Source organism: Macrotis lagotis, chromosome 4 (assembly GCF_037893015.1).
Source record: "Macrotis lagotis isolate mMagLag1 chromosome 4, bilby.v1.9.chrom.fasta, whole genome shotgun sequence".
In the NCBI taxonomy this organism is placed as follows: domain Eukaryota; kingdom Metazoa; phylum Chordata; class Mammalia; order Peramelemorphia; family Peramelidae; genus Macrotis; species Macrotis lagotis.
Window position 1 is genome coordinate 113,746,862 of NC_133661.1, and position 19,097 is coordinate 113,765,958.

General features: G+C 36.7%; 1 protein-coding gene across 4 annotated transcripts in view; it reads left to right on the forward strand.

Annotated features, from left to right (window-relative positions):
- The window catches only part of ARMH3 (armadillo like helical domain containing 3), a 269,046-nt gene that overhangs the window by 226,586 nt on the left and 23,363 nt on the right, over positions 1–19,097 (forward strand). Inside the window, exon 25 of one of the 4 annotated variants that reach the window (XM_074233859.1) lies at positions 1–16,007. This exon is cut by the window's left edge and continues 15,471 nt beyond it. The exons of the other annotated variants lie outside the window; for them this stretch is intronic. The gene's annotated coding sequence lies outside the window, so the exon portion shown is untranslated. Of the gene's footprint in view, positions 16,008–19,097 lie in introns of those variants that run through there. 4 annotated transcript variants of the gene reach the window in all.

The window sequence follows — 19,097 nt, forward strand, 5'->3', positions numbered from 1 at the left end:
AAGGCAGTTAGTGATGTCAGACTATAATTCACAGGAGATACATAGATATACATGTCTGGAAATCATTTCCCTAGAGATGATAATTGAACCCCTGAGAGCTGATGAATAAAGATGTTGAAGGAGAAAAATAGAGGACCTGGAAAGAACCCTAGAAATCACCCACAATTAGATTAGAGGACAGAACATGAATGATGACCTTGCCAAGGAACCTGAAGAATGGTCATATATAGTAGAAAGAAAACTGAGGATCAATCTCATGAAAGCCCAGGGAGTAGAGAGGATCCAGGTATTTGGAGGTGGTCAGGGACATCAGATGCAAAAGAAGGATGAAGAAGATTGAAGGCTTAGAAAAGGGCAATGATTTTGCCAAGTAAGAAATCATTGGTGGTATTGGAGAGAGAAATTTCAGTTAAGTGCTAAGGTCAAAATTCAGATTTGGAGAGGAGAGAAAATAGAAGCAACAAATGTAGAAAACTTTCTTTAGCAATGAAAAAAGACAGCTTGAAGGGATGGTCAGATCAAGTGAAAGTTTTTTTTAAGAATGAGGGATATCTAGGTATGTTTGTAGGCAGCAGGAAAAGAGCCAGAAGACAGAGATTGAAGATGGGGGATGGGGAAGAATTTTTATTACACTGACAAGTTGGCAGAGTCACTGGAAAGGGATAGAACTAAGGGCATAAGTAGAAGAGCTGAATTTGTCTAGGAGGATCTCTTTCCATCAGAAACTGGAACAAAGAATGGAGGGGGAGGATATCAAGGGATTTTGAGATTTTGAATAGAGGAGGAGTTCATAGTGAATGACATCTCTTTTCTCAGTAAAGTATGAGGCAAGCTCTTTTGTGAAAATTGAGGAAGAGAGAGTGATATGGGAGACTTGGGAAGAAAAGAATAAAGGGATTGTTTTAGCTGCTGTGGGGGGGCCCAGTTGAGATAAATAATATATATTTTTTGTGGCTTTAAACAACTTAATTGTATAACTTTCTTCAGCACCATTCAGCCACATGTGAATTGGAGCTGAGAAGGCGGTAATGAAGGGTTGGGATTTAACAAAACATGAATATCATATGATAGGACAAGAGAGCAAAGGACCCAGGTATAAAAGGGAAATTGAGTTACAGGAATAGATGGCATAATGGGAGGTTATAGTCAAGGAAATCACATATAGGTACAAAAATATATAAAACATGAAATTATATATTTATATGTAAAACATATAACAACATTGTTTATATATATGGATATAAAACATATAAGGTATGTATATATACATAAAAACACATAGGTAATAGATAACAGCATTACTGAGAATGTATAACTTAGTGATATTAAAAGTTATATTTTCCACTTTAGTTTAGACTGGAATAGCCAAGTTGGTGAGGATACTGTCCTCAGTATCCTCCTGTCCAGGATCCCAGTCCTCATTGTATCAGAACTCTTTCAGACTACATCATTTAGAATATTCCCTAAATTTTGTGTGTTTGTATGTGTGCGTGTGTGAGAGAGAGACAGAGATCCTTTAAAACACCATTCTATGCTTAGTCACATCTGGCACCTTTTTCCTCTTTATTCTTCCTTAAGTAAAAGAAAGTATATAGTTTATTATTTAGATGCTTTTTTTTTAACTAGTTCAACATTTTTCTTGCCTTCTCTCCTCGCCCACACCATTTTCCCTCCAGACTTCAGGCATAGTCTTGAATTCCTTACCCTTATTGATGGAATGTGAAGATCTCATCTTCAAACCTTTTTCAGGTTAATTCATCTGCTGCTTTCAAAGCACTGTATTAAGCTCTGGAGGAGATACTAGATTTAGAGGAGTTATGGTCTCTTACTACTAAGACTAGAAACTGTGCTGCTAGACTCTATATTTCCTAGAACCATACAACCTCTTGACCCCAGTCTGTACAGTTTTCTTCCCTGCTCTTCCTGTTATTATCACCTTTCAATCAAAGCTACTAGAGACCCTGTTTGGAAGGATCTGAGCCACTTTGGTCAGCCATCCTCATCTTCATGTCAAACATTTTTCTCTCTTCATAGCCCATTTCATGTTTCCTTCCTTCCTCCTACCTCTAGTTTTTTAAAATGTACTATGGTTCCATTCAGCATCTTTATAACTTCCCAAACCATACCCTTTCTTTGGTAACCCCTCCCCTATATGTTTTGTTCCTCCTGCTAGAATGTAGGCTCCTTGAGAGAAGGAACTGTTTAGCTTTTTAATTTATATCCCCAGCCCTTTGTACATTGTTTAGCCTAGAGTAAGAACTTGATAAATGCTTTTAGTTTATTATTCATTAATTTGTGGAGCTTATAATCACGTATGGAGAGATTTAAAGGAAGAGGGCATTGAAATCAGGTAAGTCAAAAATACCATATCTCCTGTTTCTTAGTTCTCAGCTTGTCAATAAAACCCTTCAATAGCATATCCAAAGAAATGGTTCTCTGAAGATGTATATATAAGAAGAGGAAATTAGTCTGATTGTACCCAATATAAGTAGCTGTTGATTATGGGTGACAGCTAGCTGTGGAATAACTGGATCTAATTGCTTCTCTTCATTGTCTTTGGAGATGCTAGTGTGTTTGTTGCAGAATGAAAAAAAAAAATTGCTAAAAATAGTTCAGTGAGACTTTGAACCAGGCTGTTCAAAGATCACTGTGTGCATCTTCTCAGATTGTTTGGACGTTTACCTAATGAGTACATTGCACAGCTGAGCTGAATTTATGCAATTGGGATTCATTGCTAAATTGAACACACCTCAAAATTACAGACTGGATCAAATCTGGTTTCTGAAAAACTGAATCTACAGTCTGTGATTTAAGGAGTTGACATTTTTTCTTCCTTCATTTTTCTCTGTTTTTGCAGTTCTTCAATTTTTCAGTGAATATTAGGTCAGACCTGAGACAGACCTCCCTTCAGTTACTTGCTCCAATGGAGTCTTCCTTGGAGTCCATTAAAAACTCCTCACAGTGCATAGCCCTGCCTGTGGTTGATAGTCTGAGGTCCACAGGTCCACCTGCTCAAGCCACAGTGATTGGCTATTTTGTACACCAGATCTATCTACTAGACAGGGTAAGGAAGATAAGGAAGAATAAAGACCTTCCTTTCCTTTCAATTCTCCTAGTTCTTGCACCAAAATATTTGTAATTAAACCAACCCAGCTCTTTTTAGCCCCACAAAGCTAGTACTATAGACAAGTTCCACCCTTTGGAAACTAATCCTGCTAGCCTAGTCCTTTGTTCAATTCAAAACAATGGTGAACATTTATTTGTTAGGGTACGGTGGTAGATACTGGGATACAAAAATTAAAGAAAAGAATAGTCCTGAACATGAATTTTGACATTGTATGGGAGTCAGAGAATCGTGATAGACTTGAAAAGAAATGAGCTACTTCCCTTTTATGCATTTGACTGTGTGTGCTACTTTTTCAGTTTGTCTCAGCTACCTATCAAATTTGTAAGCTTTGTTAAGATAGGGTCAGAGATTCTTTGGGCTTTTGGAAGCTCATCAGAATGCTGAGGATATTGTCATTGTTATAGTTTATCTAGCCTAACCCTTATACATATGATTTCTCTGAGTGATAACTTTCCCAAGGGTAAGGGAATTAAGTGCCCTTTGAATAAATCCATTTCAGAAGTTCTATGTGTATTATTTGTCATCTCTTTAACCTTGACCTGACTCTCAGGCCTCCAAAGGAGAAAAACTGAGATTTCTTTTTTTTTTGATTAAAGCTATGTTAATCAATCATCAAATATTTATTTAGATCTGTGTATTCTATACTCTGCCAAATACTTCTAAAAATGTAGAGAAATATATAATAGTGTCTCATGGATATCACCAAACAATAATTACCCACTAGATGCAGTTCATTATCCTAAGTAATCTAGGGGATACAGAGTGATAACTGGTATAACCCCCTATCCTTGAGGAGCTCACAGTCTGGCTGGGGAAATAAGATGTTTACATAGAGCAGGGAACAAAACAGGATAATGTAAATCAGTATAATTTACTGATTGAATAGAAAGTGGTACAGTCCAGTAAGATAGTAGGACAATGTGAGGTTATTGCATGTATGGAATATGTAAATGATAAGACAATATTATAGAGGAATGGGAAGGATCATATTAAGGTGGTATAGATGCAGTAGAAACTTAAAAGAGTTGAAAAAGAGAGAATTTATTGTGGGCTTGAGTTTTCAGGAAAGGTTTCTTTCCTTCATTTAGTCAAAAGCATTTGCTGTTGCCCAGCCTTATAGTAAGTGTTGTAAGAAACAGAGCAGTACTTGCATCTTTGCTGTCTGTGCTTACAGTGTCAGAACTCCAAATGAGCTTTGAATCTATTTGGTCTTCAGGGAAAGAACTTGTAGGCAACTTTTCTTTCATAACTCTTCATTATTTCAAATTAAGTATTCTCCACCTCTATCAGGAAGACTACAAAGAGGCAGGTCTTCCCTTGCTTGGTGAGGAACTGGTGGAATGTGTGCCTGTATCTAGGATAGAAAGAGGGCATTTTGGTAGCAAGTTATTAATTGAATTATTTCTCCCAGCTGCAGCATCTTTGGATAGTGAGCACTGAAGAACCAGATTAATGCAGTAAAGAAATCAGATTGCAGCTGTTGGAGGGATCCCCTTATAGTACCCCAAACTCCCAGACTTGGACAGGACCTTGTTACCTATTATGTTCAAAGTATTCCTTAGAGAAAAGCCTTTTCCCCCCTCTGAATCTATTTGCAGGTGGTCCTGGTTGTCTCTGGGTGTGGTTCTATATGAAGAGGGTAAAGAGGGGTCTTTTGCTTCTTTATCTATGCTGCATTCAGAAATTGGGTCTGTCAACAAAGGAGCAGGTGTCTGACTCTACCTCCATCACTTGGTGAAACCATTGATTTCCTGACATAATATAATGCAGCTATTGGAGGGAAAGCTTTCCTGGAACAGTATCACTGTGTGATTTGTCATTACCTGCACTTAGCTTAATTGTGAAGAGGCCACTAGGCAAATTAAAGCGTTTCACCTCAGGGCTAGAGCTAGCCAAATTATGTTCTCCAATCCTTGGAGTAAAAAGTATAGAGCCAAATTCTGGATTTCTAAGTGCTTTTTTGGATGCTAGAGAAATTCTTTTTTTTCCCCCTCATAGTTCCTCCAACACAGACTATATTCTTCTTTTCTCTCCTTCACCAAATTGATGGGAGGGAGGTAAAACCTTAGGATTATTTCAATTTGCATTTCTCTTATAGTATCAGTGGTGAAACTTTTTCCTCCCACATGACTGTTGATAGTTTGCAGTTTTTTAGAAAACTGCTTGTTAATTTCCTTTGACCTGTTAGTGAATAAATGAGCAAAAAAAAATTGAATCTTAAATCTCCAAAAGAGAGATGATCAGATTAACAACCAAAGTCAAGAAGGGTGAACACCGAGTTTGGATATGTTTCATAGACTATTGTCAATAAGATGACTTATAATAGTCTTAAATCATGCCTGAGCTCCATGACTACAGCTGGAAACCACTAAGTGCTGACATCTCTGAGATAGGAAGATGGCTCAGTTTTCTTAATCTCTAATTAGGTCCAACAGAACACATCTGTAGTGAAATACTAAAGAAAATTCCTGTTCCCTCCCAGTCCCACCTTCCCTTTCTCTCATGTTCCCCAAGTGTCTCTATGGATATGAATTAAAATTTCTTCTTTACCTCAGCATTCTGTGGCAGCTTTCTGGGCTTATTCAGCCCCTGAGCCTAGTAATTCAAGCACATCAGAAATCCCTTCCTTCCTGGTTAAGCCCAGTATCCATCCAATCCAGAATTCTGACTCTGCTGAAGTATGAGGGCAAATTAGGAAAGAGAATGGTGGTTTCCATCTCTCTAGATATGCCTAGTCTCCCACTAATTATTTGATATGTATCAATTCCGCAGGAATATTTTCAGTTTCTTTTCCTTTTTCTGACTTCATTTAGAAGAGGTCAGTGCTTATTCCCAGGGGAAATTGCAAAAAGTCCCCCTGTATTTACTTTGTGACCATTTCTTCTGTAGCCAACTCCTTTGGAAGCTTCTGACTATCACCATGCTTGCATTGCTTTGGTAACCCAAATTAGGGTGGGAAGGAAGCAGAAACGATCAGATGGGTCAAATTGTAGCTGGCCATCTAGTGCTGGGAAAGAGGAATGAAATGAACACAAGTTTGCTGATGTTTCACTTCTCATATATCGTGGTCCACTTATTCTTGCTTACTTGGGAATTCAATTTAATTGAACTGAGCCTATCTCAGCATTTTTTACGTTCTAAACAAACACCATGATCACATTTATGTCTGCCAGGAAAGAAGTCTTACCCTTTTGTAACAAAGATGTCTTTTAAATTCAGTTATGTATTTCTCTAATCCTCAGGTTAGAAGCCATTGTCTATTTCTAAGGCAGTGGGACTTCCGAAAGGAAAGCATACCTTACAGGATGATTTTTATATATAGATAAAATATGCCTGTTTTAAAACAAGTAGGGATGGTGTGTGTGTGTGTGTGTGTGAGAGAGAGAGAGAGAGAGAGAGAGAGAGAGAGAGAGAGAGAGAGAATATTAGTATGTGTGCATTCACATACATATACTTTGCAATGATTTTGAACTTGTTTTTCTGTACAGTAAGTAGGCTTAATCTCCTTGTCTCTTCCATTGGCATCTGTTTTACTCCTTTGGTGCTGTTTAGTGAAATGACTCTTTCCTTACTGTTAATAAGCATTTATGCCTATGAGTATGATGGGAGGTGAGACATTGTAAATAACTAAACAAATAAACTATTTCCCTAGCTGAGGTATGATAACTCCACAGTCTAACTAGAGCCCTTTGATGAGAACATTTATTTTCTGTTCCTGATTCTCACCCCACTTATTAGCTTCCTTTTGAAATAACTTCCCATTAAATTATATCTGTCTTGTTTTTACATGGTTGTTTACATGTGCTCTCTCATCAGAATGTGAATGCCTCTAGGGTAGGAACAATTTTTTGGCTTTCTTTGTATCCCCAATGCTTATCAAGTGGCTGGTATATTGTAAGGGCTTGATAAATGCTTGTTGACTGTTGGTGACTACTTCACCAACTTAGAATCTGGAAAGAAATCTGGGAGTTAAGTCTGCCCCATACTCTGGACTACATATACATTCCCTTTGCTGAGGCAGTATACTTGACTGGTCATGTGGCAGGGTCAGACCTAGATAGAATGTAAATGGAAGCAGAGTTTCCCACAGAAGGTATGCATGCCTATGGCATTTGGGGTCATCCTAGGTTTATATTTTAAGCCTTTGTAAATTAACAATTCTTTAATTGTTATTTAGCTTCTTTAATTTTTTTTGCCTTATTTCTTTAGAAATGATTTCAAAACATCCAGAGTTCTATTTTGGATGAGTACATAGACAATTCACAACTATTAAATCATCAAAAGATATGAACAGGAAGTTACTTAAGGGAAGAAATCCAAGCTCTCTATAGTTATTTGAAAACATGCTAAAAATCATTAATAATTAGAGAAATTCAAATTAAAGCAACTCTGAGGCTTGACCTCACAGCCATCAGATTGGCAAAGATAACAAAAAAGGAAAATATAAGCATGCAACCATGCTCTGTTGGTGAAACCATGAATAGGCCTAACCATTCTAGGTCCATATGGGCCTAGGCTTCACAAGTTAATAAACTAGGGATACCATTGCTAGGCCTATAACCCAAAAAGAGCAAAGAAAGAGGAAAAGCTCCCATATGGACAAAAATATTTACAGCAGCTCTTTAACTGAAAACAGGTGATACCCATTAATTATAAAGGATGGCAGAACAAATTATGAATGTAGTAGAATAATGTTGTGCTATTAAAAAAATTATCAAAGGGATGATTTCAGAGAAACTTGCAAAGATTTGTATGAACTGATTCAGAATCAAATGAACACAATCAGGAGGACAATTTATAGAATAATCACAATGTGTAAACAAACAGTTTTTAAAGACTGTGGAAAATTTGAACTATGATTTCAGCCATGATTCCAGAGGACTGATGATGAAGAATGCTACTTATCGCCTTATAGACAAGTGAGGAACCAACTATGCCAAATGGCATAGCTAGAATAAGAATTTGTTTTGATTGACTATGTTTATTTGTTAAAAGAATTTTGGTTTTTTATTTGTTTCTGGAGATGAAAAGGTGGAAGAGACAAAAATAAATGCTTGATTTTTTTTTTAAAAATAATTTAAAAAATAAATGGGTAGACTGAGCTAGGCAAGGCTGATAGTAGAAAGTTATTGAAGGAGAGATATAGAGGGAACCAATGTCTCAAAGGCTTTGGGGATCTATCAGTAAAGATTAAGTAGAACAGAAAAGGAGAAAACCCTAGTAGCATTATATTTGGCTGGGCTATCTATTTCTTGCATAGCATTGGACTTGCTTTTCATTTCATAGGTTTTCTCTTGAGAATTCTTTTCTGTCATCAGTACCAATAACCATAACCTAAACTAGAGTTAGATGGCTGGTTTCACATCTATCTAACTAGCCATCACTTATTTTCAACATGACAGGTTTTCTTCTTCCTGTTACTAACAGCAGCTCCCTTTGAGTCAAAAGTAGATCTGAGAGATACAATCAAATGGGAAAATTGGAACTTAGTCTTAATGGTACACACATTATATATGGTAGTTCAAGACAATGCTATAGATAAAATTAGAAAGACGGGTTCAAATCCTGCTTCAGATACTACTTGGGTTACTCTGGACAAGTCACTTAACCTCTCCTAGTCTGTTTCCTCATGTAAACTGAAGTGGCTCCTTCCAGGTCTAAAGCAATGGCTCTGATCTGATCTGTTCCTCAGGCAGCTTGATATTTGGGCCAACTTCCTGTATCATCAGTTTGTCTATCCACCCCTGATTTTTTTGTTTTGTCCCATAACTCATTTTGTGTACAAGAAAAATGCTCATAAAAGTAAGACCAAGAATTCCTCAAGCCTTAAAAAATCATATTGCAGTTTTAAACAAAATATTAGTTACTGCAGCAGTTCTCTTTGATGATTAGTTATGGAAGGAGTCTAAGCTGGCTGTGAAATAAGATGACGTCTTGTTAGGAGTTATGTTAATTTTCTGAATTACTCTGAAGGGAAAAAAATCCTTCACTGTCAGCACAAAGGCAATAATTTCTTAGGGCAGTGCTCCTGTGAAATGCCTTGTCTTGTGACTGAATAATGGAATATCCCAAAGAATGTTTGACAAGCTCTCTGGAATAATGTTCTGAATGAATACATGCTAAGTACATCTCTCTTCCCAATAACTACTTGAGCTGAAGCTGAACTAAAATCTCTTTCAGCTCCAATCTATGGTTTATTGGCATGTAGATTTGGGGATAGGAGACTACTAAGGTATGTTCATTTACCTATTGAAGAATAAGGGAACCTGAATCCATATTCAGGAGACCTAGTTCTAGCCTTGGCTGAACTTATTAGCTATATGACTTTGAGTAGGTTGCTTCACCTCTTTGTGCCTCAATTGCCTCAGTTTAAAATGAGGAACTTGGATTAGATAATCTATAAAATCCCATCTAACTCTAATTTGATATATTACTTAATTTTAGTTTCCTTTTTTTAAAAAAGTCACATGGAAGTTAGCATAAGTAAATAATGAGGCAAGAATCAGGAGTAGCTTGAGTTAATGATGGAACACTACACTCAGTCAGAAGTTCAAGTATTTTATGAGCTGTGTGACCCTAGAAACTTCTCAACTTTTTTGAGCCTCAATTTCATCATCTTTAAAGTAGGGCACATGATTCACAAGGTTATTATGAGACTCAAACAAGATAATTCATGCATTTTGCAAACTAAGTCACTTTATAAATGAGTGGTTATGATGTTAGCTGTCTTAAAGTATTTGAAGTCTTCACGTGTTTGGGAGATTGATTTGTTCTATTTGACCCGAAAGGGGAAAATTCAGAGAAATGGGTAGAAGTTTCAAAGAAGCAAATCTAAGTTTTGATGTAAGGAAAACTTTTTAACAATGAAAGCTATTGGGGCAGCTAGGTGACACAATGAATAGAGGTACCAGCCCTGGAGTCAGGAGTACCTGAGTTCAAATGTGGCCTTCAGACACTTAATAATTATCTAGCTGTGTGGTCTTGGGCAAGCCACTAAACCCCACTGCCTTGCAAAAAAAAAAACTAAAATAAGTAAATAAACAATGAAAGCTATCCCAATACTGTTAGCCAAAACAACTCTGAAGAACTTATGATAAAGAATGCTAACCATCTACAAGGAAAGAACTGATAATGTCTCAATTGCAAATGGAATGTGCAGATTGAAACATTTTGTTTTATTTTTCTTGAGGTTTCTTTTTTGGAGCAAAGGGGTCTATGTTTTCACACCATGACTATTAGGGAAATGTTTTGCATGAATAAAAATTTATTTCAAATTTATATCTATATCAGAGTGCTACTTTCTCATTGTGGGGGAAGGGGTGAAAGGAAAGGTAATAATTTGAAACTCAAAGTTTTAAAAACGAATGTTAAAATTATTTTTACATATAATGGAGAAAAATGAAATATTTTAAAAATAAAAAGTAAAAAAACAATAAAAAAAGATATCCAAAAGTATGACAAACTTCCTTAGGAAGTGGTAGGTTTCTCCTTACTGTACTTTTTTTTAAGGTTTTTGCAAGGCAAATGGGGTTAAGTGGCTTGCCCAAGGCCACACAGCTAGGTAATTATTAAGTGTCTGAGACTGGATTTGAACCCAGGTACTCCTGACTCCAGGGCAAGTGCTTTATCCACTGCACCACCTAGCTGCCCCCCTTACTGTACTTTTTCAAGAAAAAGAGTAGCTAACCCTTTCTCAAATGTGCATAGAAAACATTTTATTTAGATATAGGTTAGGTTAGATGGCCTCAGATTCTGAAAGTTAAATGTATTTTTTTTGTTCAATGTATTTTTAAAAGATTTGAACCCTTGGCTTGTGGTTTATATTGTGCTAGGGGCAATGAGCCATTTCATATGTTCTAAACGTTTGGGGCAACTAGGATAGAGCCACCAGACCTGGCATCAGAAAGACCTGAGTTTAAATCTGGCATTAGACACTAGTTGTGTGACCTTGGGCAAGTCACTTAACCCTGTTTGCCTCATTTTCCTTGTCTATAAAATAAGATAGAGAAGGAAATGGCAAACCACTCCAGTATCTTTGCCAAGAAGACCCCAAAATGGGTCACAAAGAAACATGACTGAAAAACAAGTGAACAACAACAAAAACATTTTAGAATGCGTCTCCTCATTTTTCTTCTCTAGAATTTTTTTCCCTCAGTCCCACAGCCACTACTGATCCATCCAAACCAATTCTTCCCTCCATCCCATTTCTGTCCAACCTTCTTTCCAAAATACTAATACTGGAGGTAGAAATAAGGAATTTTAGAGAGATACACACGCAAAAAAAGACCAATCTAGTTGGGGCAAAGGTGGAGGATATCTTCTGGAGGAGCTAATTGTCAAGGATTCTTATTCTACTTCCTTCTACCTTACTGTTGGGAAACATTTCCAGATTCTCTTTTGGAGTGATACCTTTTAGAATAGGAATGCTCATTTTCCTAAAAATTCAGAATAAGTTCCTTGTGATGAAAAGAATTGTCTATGCCTTTTAAAAGTTAGGAACAATAAAATTATAATATACTATACTGTGCTTTAAAGTCAACTTCTCCACATTCTAGAAGCTGTGCAACCAGAGACCTCCCTGTCTACTTCCCATGGTTTCTAATAACCAAAGAAGGCTCAGCAGCAAGAGAAAGGAAGCCAGCCTTCTGGGAAAGTAGATTCTGGACTCCTCTGGGGAAGATAACATTGGCTCTTGTGTAAGAAAGCTCCTATTGTGTCAGTAGTTCTTCCAGAGAGCTACTTATGAACACCTTGTCACAAAACTAGAGCATTTTCTAAGTCTTTCTTCCCAAATGAAGAAACCCTGGCCTATGGACACCTAATTAATATTGTTTTGTTGGCAGGGTTGATGAAGGGTTAGGGAAACACCAACAGCTGCTGTTTTTGACAATTCACCATCCCAACCTATCTACTTTACCAAACCTAGGAGTATGCCATCCTCTCTTTTCTATTTTCTGGACCCTCAAGTTCAGGAATGCTGTTTGAGCTTCACCTTTCCCTTGAGTGTGGCTAATACAATGACCCATCTAGGGCTTGATGCCTCATATCCACCTTTGGTACCTGAGTTCCAGAACCATCATGGGCTCTAAAGTGACTCAGGGTGGAGACTATGGTATCTTCAATTACACCTCTCTTAAAGAGCTCAGAGCTCTGCTTATACTGACAGGGAGTGACTGAAGGTTAAAGCATTTAGATAACTTGCCCAAGATTTCATAACTAGAAGGTCTCCCAGTTCAATTCTCTTTGTATAATTAGAGTGAAATGGAGAGAGTTCTAGGCCTGGAGTCAGGAAGACCTGAGTTCTGACTGTTGATCTTAGGCAAGTCATTTGACCTCTATTTGTTTCAGTTTCCTCATCTGTAAATTGGGAAATAGGAACCTGTAAAAATCTGCTTCTCAGGGTTGTTGAGAGGATTACATGAGATGATAATTATGTATTCACCTAAGTGAACAGTAGGATTGAGACCTTGAAAGTAACCCTAAAGAGCATCTAATCCAACCCTTTCATTTTACCGATGAGGAAACTGAGTTCCATAAACATTAAATGACTTACCCAAAGCTGCACAAGTTACTTTCTTGGTCTTAATAGCTGAGCTGGAATGTGAACCCAGGACTTTTGACTACTGTGTAGTAATTTTTTTAATGTATCTGTGTTTTAAGGAGCCTTATCCCCTGAGAAACAGGACAGGGACAGATGTACTATTTCTTGGCTCATTATATACACTGAAGCTTGAGTTTCCAGTCTCAACTCTGTGTACAGATTAGTGAGTTTGGGTAAAATCAATCCCAGAGAAACAGACTCAAAAAGCTCTGACTCTAGATTTGGGGTTCCATTGTGAACACATGTGTTACTTTTTTTTATTGGCTTTATATTTAGTGACTCGGGTACAAAAGGAAGGCAAAGGACAGGTAATGACTGACTTGTGGAAGTACTTGTTTTGAAGGTTTAGAGAGAAGAGTAATGCTGTCTCCTACCTAATCCCCAGGGGCTGCTTTTGTTTTTGAAAAATTATGTCTTTTCTTGGGTTTGAACCATTTCTAAGCCAAGATCTTGGCTTATCAGTGTTCCTTCCATGAGCAGCCTATAAAAGCCTCACAAACAGAATTAGGGAAATCCAGGAGACATGCCAAATTGGGAATTTTTCTAAAATTTTATTTATTTAAGGCAGTAGCATTAAATGACTTGCCCAAGGTCACATAGCTAGGCAAGTATTAAGTGTCTGAGGTCAGGTTTGAACCTAGGTCCTCCTGATTCCAGGGTTGGTGCTCTATTCACTGAGCCACCTAGCTGCCCCCCCCCCCCCCCCCGATTTTTGGATTTTGGCAAAGGAGAGCCAGCAGAGGGGAAGCAACAGCACAAACAGGTTCCAGTGAAGACACTAAACTTTTTAGTTGCTTCACCTTTCCTCAGTGACATGGAGACTCTTCTTCAAGAATAGATCCCTTCCTCTACTTTCTTTAGGAATCTTCAAAACAGAGGCACACTATCAGATTGAGAATGCTCCAAGAATATATGATTAGAGGAGGGAATGGAGTCAAGATGGTGGAATAGAGGCAAGAACTCAGCTAAACTCTCCCAACATTCCCCTCCTAATAACTTTAAAATAACACCTCAAATACAATTCTGATGTGGAAGTCAACAAAAGGTTGAAGTAAGACATTTGTCCATTCTAATCGCTTGGATCAGCAGGAGAAGTCTGTGACTCTGGGTTAGGAACCAGCCTGTAGCACAGCTCACACAATGTCAAAACCAGGAGCAGGATTTGGAAGGAGCTGTGACGACAGTAGCAAACTTTAGGAGCTCTCAGCACAGAGACTAAGGGGTTCACTCAACTGAAAAGAAAGAGATCACTTATCCTCAGTTCTGGTTTCAGTTCAAAGCAAAGAGGAAAATTATTTTACATAAGAGGCATGCAAAGAACATTGACAGTAGAGAGAAAAATTAATTAGGGAGTTGATGGAACCTCACTTTCATCAGAATTGATTCAAAGAGAAAATAATATACACCTTCGGTTTGCTATAGAAATCTCTCCTACAGAGAAGGAGGAGGCAATAATCAGCAACAAAACAGACTCTTGAAAAGGGACAGGCTTGGCAGCCAGGTCACACAGTAGACAGAGTACCAACCTGGGAATCAGGAGGACTTGAGTACAAATCCGATCTCAGACATGTAATAATTACCTAGTTGTGTGAACCTGGGCAAGTCACTTAACCCCATTGCCAAAAAAAAAAAGAAAGAAAGGAACGGGTTAAAAAGGGTGAAGAATAAGCAGGAGAGAAAAATAGGATTGGAGGGAAATATACAGAAATCATCAAAGTGAGAATGAATGAGATAAAGTAATCCATCAAACAGAAGCAAATATCAGAATGGATTAAAAACCATAATCCAACAATATGTTGTTTACAAAAAAAACACTTGAAACAGAAAGACACAGGCAGAGTTAAAATAAGAGGCTGGAGCAGAATCTACAGTGGTTCAACTGAGGTAAAAAAGAAAATGCAGGAGTAGCAATCATGATCCTTAGACAAAATAAAAGCAAAAATAGCCCTATTTAAAAAGAGATAAGCAGGGGAAACCATATTTTTTATTTAATAGTATTTCATTTTTTCCAATTACATGTAAAGATAATTTCCAGATTCATTTTTTGAAAGATTTTGAATTCGATTCCTTCAAGCAATCTGATATAGGTTCTACATGTGCAATCATGTAAAATATTTCAATGTTAATCATATTTTGAAAGAAGAAACAGAACAGAAGGAAAAAACCATAGAGGTAAAACAGTGAAAATAGTATGCTTCCATCTGCTTAAAAACCTCACAGCAACCAAATGCAATAAAGCAGAAATATTAAATGCATTCTTTTCAGACCATAATGCAATAAAAATTGTATTCAATGAAAGGTCATGGAAACAGGGATTAAAAAGTTAATTAAATTTAAATAATCTAAACAGAATATGTGGTTTAAAGAACAAATCTCAGTAATTTCATTAAAGACAATGGAAACAATGAAACAACTTATCAAAATTTGTGGGCTATAGACAAAGCTGTAACAAGGGAAAAGTTATATCTCTGAGCTCTTTCTTCAATAAAAGAGAAAATGAACAGATCAATTAATTGTACATGCAATTAAAAAACTAGAAAAAGAACAAGTTAAAAATCTCCAATTAGAGGTAGCTAGATGGCACAGTGGATAGAGCACTAGCCCTGGAATCAGGAGGGCTTGAGTTCAAATTCCACCTCAGACACTTAACTGTGTGACTTTGGGTAAGTCACTTAACCCCATTGCCTTGCAAACAAAAAAAAGTTCCAATTAAACGCCAAAATGGAAATCCTGAAATTCAAAAGAGAGATTAATAAAATTAAAGTAAAGAAACCATTGAACTAACCAATAATACTAGGATATGACTTTATGGGAGAAAACCAATAAAATAGGTAGATCTTTGATTAAATTTTTTTTTTTTTTAAAAAGAAAGAAGATGGAACACTATTGTTCTATTAGAAACCAGGAGGGATGGGATTTCAGGGAAGCCTGGAGGGTTTTGCTTGAACTGATGCTGAGTGAGATGAGCAGAACCAGAAAAACACTGTACACCCTAACAGCAACATGGGAGTGATGTTCAACCTTGAAGGACTGGCTCATTCCATCAGTGCAACAATCGGGAACAATTTTGGGCTGTCTGCAAAGGAGATTGCCATCTGTATCCAGATAAGGAGCTATGGAGTTTGAACAAAGTGCAAGGACTATTCCCTTTAATTTAGGAAAAAACAGGTATCTTATTGTCTGATCTTGTTACCTCTTAGACTTCTCTTCTTTAAGGATATGATTTCTCTCTCATCACACCCAATTTGGATCAATGTACAACATGGAAACAAAGTAAAGACTGACAGAGTGCTTTCTGTGGGGGGGTGGGGGGAGGGAAGCAAGATGGGGGGGGGATTGTAAAACTCAGATAATATCTTTAATAAAAATAAATTTAAAAAAAAGAAAGAAGAAAACAATTAGCCAGTATCAAAAATTAAAAAGGATAGGGCATCTAGGTGGCGCAGTGGATACAGCACTGGTCCTGGAGTCAGGTTCAAATCTGACCTCAGACACTTAATAATTGCCTAGCTGTGTAATCATGGGCAAGTCACTTAGCCCCATTTCCTTAAATAAATAAAATAAAAATTAAAAAGGTGAATTACTGCCAATGAAGATGGAAATTAAAACAATTATGAGTTGTTTTGCCCATTTATATGCTAATTAATCCAGCAAAGTAAGTGAACTGAATGATTATTTACAAAAATATAAATTGCCCAGAATAACAGAAGAGGAAATATAATATTTAAATAACACTGGCTTAGAAAAAGAAATTGAACAGACCATCAATGAACTCCCAAAGCAAAAAAAATCCCCTGGACAGATGGATTCACAAGTGAATTCTACCAAAATTTAATTACAATACTATGTTAAACTATTTGGGAAAATTACCATACTATATTCCTTATACAATACAAATATGGTGATACCTAAATCAGGAAGAGCAAAAACAATAAGAAAATTATAGGTCAGTTTCCCTAACAAATACTGATACAAAATTCCAAGCAATATATAAAAGATATATACCAGAAATGCAAAATGGGTTCAATATTGGGAAAACTACCAACATAATTGACTATATCAATCACAAAAAGGAAAAAAAAAAAGATTATCTCAAAAGATACAGGAAAAGGTTTTGACAGAATACAACAATCATTCCTATAAAACCACTAGAAAACATTGTAATAAAATGAACCTTTCCTCAAAATGTTAAGTAGTATCTGTCTAAAACCAGCTGCAAATAATATCTGTACTGGGAATAAGCTAGAAGCTTTTGCAATAAGATCAGGGTAAAGGAAGGATGTCCATTATCATCAATATTATTTGATATTGTAACTAAACAAGAGATAGTGAACATTATAAAATGAAAAATTAATAATTTTGAATAGATTAAATTAAAAAGTTTTGTACAAATAAAACCAATGCAACCAAGATTAGAAGGAAAACAAAACTGGAAAACAATTTTCATAGCTAGTATTTTTTTTTCTAGGCAATGGGGTTAAGTGGCTTGCCCAAGGTCACACAGCTAGGTAATTATTAAGTGTCTGAGGCCGGATTTGAACTCAGGTACTCCTGAGTCCAGGGCCAGTGCTCTATCCACTGTGCCACCTAGCCATCTGAAAGCTAGTATTAATGATAAAGGACCCATGTCTAAAACATATAGAGAACTGAGTCAAATTTATGAGAATACAAGTCATTTCCTAATTGATAAATGGTCAAAAGATATGAACCTACCTAGTTTTCAGGTGAAGAAATTAAAGCTATCTAGAGTCATATGAAAAAATACTATAAATTGTGGCCTTGCAAAAAACCTAGAAAAAAAATACTGTAAATCATTATTGATTAGAGATATGCAAATTAAAACAGAAGGTACCTCAGAAGGGCTAAACTGACAAAAAAGGAAAATGATCAATTTGGGGAGAAGGTGGGAAAACTGGAGCACTAAATATACTGTTGTGAACTGATTCAACCACTCTGGAGAGCAATCTGAAACTATGCCCAAAGGGCAGTAAAATTGTGCCATACCCCTTTTCTAGGTCTATATCCTGAAGAGATCACAAAAAAAAAAAAAGGGAAAAGGACTCTCATGGACAAAAATAATTATAGCAGCTCTTTTTGTAATGACAAAGAATTGGACATTGAGAGGATGCCCATCAATTGGGGAATGGGTGTACAAATTGTGAGATATGAATGTGATGGAGTACTATTGTTCTGTAAAAAAAATCACAAATGGGGGGGCTAGGTGGCTCAGTGGCTAGAGCACCAGCCTTGGACTCAGGAATACCTGAGTTCAAATCTGGCCTCAGACACTTAATAATTACCTAACTGTGTGGCCTTGGGCAAGTCACTTAACCCTATTGCCTTGCAAAAACCTAAAAAAAAAAAATCACGAATGGTTGGTCGAAGAAATGCCTGCAAAGACCTGCATAAACTGTTGCTGAATGAAGTGAGCAGAACAGGAGAAAGAACCTTTTATATATACATTAGCAGCAAATTGTAAGATGATCAGCTGTGATGGACTTAGCTCATTTCAGCAGTTCAATGACTAAACAATTCTAAAAGACTTGTGATCATCCTCATCCAGAGGAAAAAACTATGTCTGAATGCAAACCAAAGCATACTATTCTCACTTTCTAAAACATGTTTTAGGGATTTTTTCCCTTTCTCAGTATTTAACAAAAATTTCTTGAAAAATTAGAAAGCAGTATATATACCAAGATAAGATCAAAACTGGGAACATGATTTAGACTTAAAGATTAATAGATAACATAAACAAATTAGGAGAGCTTGGAAAATTTTACTTGTAAGATCTAAGGATAATGGAAGAATTTATTAGTAAACAAGAAATAGAGAAGATCATGGGAAGTGAAATGGATAATTTTGATTACATTAAATTAAAAAGTTTTTGCATAAACAAAATCAGGTCAGCCAAGAAAAACAGGAACTGGAGTGGAGATGGGGGGGGATTTACAGCAAATTTCTCTGATGAAAGTTTTCTTTCCTCAAAAAAATATAGGGGTGGCTAAGTGTCACAGTGAATAGAACACTGACCCTGGAGTCAGGAGTACCTGAGTTCAAATTTGGCCTCAAACACTTAATAATTACCTCCATGGCCTTGGGCAAGCCACTTAACCCCATTGCCTTGCAAAGATATATATATATGTATATGTGTGTGTGTGTGTGTGTGTGTGTGTGTGTGTGTGTGTGTGTGTGTATGAGAGAGAGAGAGAGACAATTGAATAAAATTTATTGAACCACCCCCTATTTACAAATGGTCAAATGGTATGAACAGGCAGTTTTTTTTAGAAAGATATTATTTATTTTGAATTTTACAATTTTTCCCCTAATCTTGCTTCCCTCCCCCCCACCCCCTGCAGAAGGCAGTCTTTG